The sequence below is a fragment of the Polistes canadensis genome, unplaced genomic scaffold (genome assembly GCF_001313835.1).
Source record: "Polistes canadensis isolate GaletaPanama2010 unplaced genomic scaffold, ASM131383v1 scaffold_8, whole genome shotgun sequence".
Classification (NCBI taxonomy): Eukaryota; Metazoa; Arthropoda; class Insecta; order Hymenoptera; family Vespidae; genus Polistes; species Polistes canadensis.
Window position 1 is genome coordinate 847971 of NW_014569555.1, and position 3016 is coordinate 850986.

The 3016-nt window shown below is 29.0% G+C and overlaps 1 long non-coding RNA gene across 2 annotated transcripts in view; it reads left to right on the forward strand.

The window, feature by feature from the left end:
* LOC106792003 overlaps window positions 1-3016 on the forward strand; it is a 35581-nt gene that overhangs the window by 17400 nt on the left and 15165 nt on the right. Inside the window, exon 2 of one of the 2 annotated variants that reach the window (XR_001382253.1) lies at window positions 2461-2607. The exons of the other annotated variant lie outside the window; for it this stretch is intronic. This is a non-coding gene — a long non-coding RNA (uncharacterized LOC106792003). The remainder of the gene's footprint in view (window positions 1-2460; window positions 2608-3016) is intronic. 2 annotated transcript variants of the gene reach the window in all.

Genomic DNA, 3016 nt, shown 5'->3' on the forward strand with positions numbered 1-3016 from the left:
TATATATATATAATATTTACAGAAACTTTTCAAAGAAATATCAGAGATTGTGTGCAATGCTATAAATTGTACTACTTTGCTATTTCTTTGAAAAGTTTTGGTATATATTTTTTATATTAAAAGTGAATAGATTTTAATGAAACTTATATTAAATTAAAGTACACTCTTTTGTCTACGCGTAGAATACCATATCGAGTTATAAATTTAGCATGTAAAGTTCAGAAAATGTTAGAGAAATGCAATGCTGTAAATTGTACAACTTTGCTAATTTCTTTGAAAAGTTTTGGCAAATATTTTTTATACTAAAATTAAATAGATTTTAATGAAACTTATATTAAATTACAAAACACTCTTTTGTCTACGCGTAGAATACCATATCGAGTTATAAATTTAGCATGTAAAGTTCAAAAAATGTTAGAGAATGCAATGCTGTAAATTGTACAACTTTGTTATTTTCTTTGAAAAGTTTCGGCAAAAATTTTGTATACTTAGAGCAAGCGGATCTTAATGATTTTTATATTAAATTAAAGTGCACTCTTTTATCTACGCGTAGAATACTCATTTGAGTTATAAATCGATTTGCAAAGATTCAAAAAGTTTGCGGATCAGGTTCATTGCATTCATAGTAATGCCGAGGAATTACTAGCAATGACTGATTTTCAGCTTTGACCGTAACATTTACAAGAAAAACTTCTCATTCTTTTACCATTGAAAAATTCTTAGTGAATGAAACGCAAATCCTTCTCTACCACTTCTCGCCGTAGTAAATACTTTTTTTCCCACACGCACACACAATGTGCGTCACAATGGTTACCGTACGCGGAATACCTTTTTCCTTTTCTGTTCTTTCTTTCTCTTATATTTTTCTTCTTTTCTTTTCTTTTTTTACCTTTCATTCTTATTCATTCATTTAGAAAGAAAGAAAGAATGAATGAATGAATGATAGACTGTCATTCATACAGCGAACGTAAAAGACCGGTTAGTAATTTTAGCCTTCGAACGATAAATTCGACTTTTTGATGAAAGGAAAAAAAACGAGAGAGAAAGAAAGAGAGAGTGAGTGAGTGAGCGAGTGAGAGAGAAAGATTAAAAAAAAAGAAAAAGAAAAGAGATAAAGAAAAATCAATCTTTCTATCGGTATAGTAGTCTTACGAGATCTTTGCCTGGGTCAACGAACTAAGCCTTTACCCCTTCTTGATGTCGCAACATCTATAAAAGGCATATATTCAAGAGTTAATGAGATAACCGAACCTCCAAGTCACTCCCGGAAATTACGGTAAATTTGATATATAGGAGAAATAAATAAATGAATTTAATTATATCCAGTGTATTAGATAGAGAGATAGATATTGACGTCACTTATCAACTTTTCTATTTCCTCTTAATTTTTATTTTTTTTTTTTTATAGAAATATAATATTATAGAAAATTCAAATATTATTATAGGAAAATGTTTTAAATTAAAAATAATTGGAGAATACGTTTTTTTTAAGATATTTGCAAATAATTATAGTATATACAGTATAAACCTTCATATGTATATATAATAAGTAAAATGAAAATGATTAAAACTGTATAATAATTCAAAGTAATTACATATTTTAAATCTCATTCGAGATGAAGTTTAAAATAATCTGATATAAAAATCGTTCTCAGTGTTATTTTACATTTAATTAATTATTAAATATAATCGAGAGATCATTTTTTGAGAAGAAACAAAAATGGTAATGGTAATTTTAACGACCACGATGAAAAATGTTGAACCGATTTTGATCATTTGCAAAGTTTCATTTCCTTTCGTAAACGGAACCCTTTGTTCGAAGGGTCATTCGTAAGTGTGAGATTAAAAAAATAGTCGTAGGAACGAATGTGTGAACAAATGAACATAGGAACGTATGAGAACGAATGAACATAGGAATGTAGAAACGTAGGAACGAAAGATCCAATTTTGCCCGGATGATCAGTGCGAGCTCCTTTTTTTTGGCCGCATTGTAAACTGGGTCACACGTTTGTCTCCGCGCGGATTTTGGCCTCGTACACGCGAGTAGCCAGTTTCCGGTCGTGACGTCACTTCCCTTATCCAGTACCATTCAAACGAGAAAGAGAGATAGAGACAGAAAGATACAGTACCGTAACATAAGTTTCTTTATTAAATAATTGTAAAGATTTCATTTGATTGAAATATAAAAATTCATTTTTTCACACTGTATTTTCGTTTGAACAATATATTTCTTTTTTATTTTTTAATGTAATTTGTTTAAACATTATTTATTAAAAATAATTGCAAACTAAACGATAAAGGGGAAGATAAAAGATTTCTTTTTTTATGCAATTTTAAAATACATTTTGATTTTTGTTATTTGCAAATTTATTGATTTGCACAAGATGAAATGTATTGATAAAAATGTTCTTTTAAATTTAGTTGTCTTCCTTCTTTTATTCTCTCTGTGGTAACACATAGGAGGAGGCCAGCTGTGCACGTGCACACGCAACTCATATTGTCTGTGCTTCGCGACGAGACGTTCGAGGAACCGAGAGGGTTGGCCGCCGGATGAGATCGAGACGGTTTTAAAGGCTCACTTCCAAGCTCCGAACGTGAATTAGTTCTGTACGTTCTCAATCACTTTTAATCTTCCCTCAAATAATCTCCACTCGGTGGATATCTTCGAAAAATTGTTTCTTCATTTTTTTTTTACTTTTTATATTTATATCCATAAAATCAAAAGGAACAAGAACAATTTTTTTTGGTGAAATTTGTACTAAATAACCCCCATGGAAATTTAATTTTTATATAAAGAAAATAAACGTTATATTATGGAGAAAGAATATTTCTAAATATTAATAATTATATTAATTATTAAACAATCTCTTTTGTGGGGTTCGTAATATCTTTTTTTCTTTTTTACAAGTAAAAATGTATTCGCGAAAAGATTTAATTTTTATTATTCAATCATCACGCGACATTATTTAAATAAGAAAAAGATATTTATTTACGAAAAAAAATATATAAATTTAAA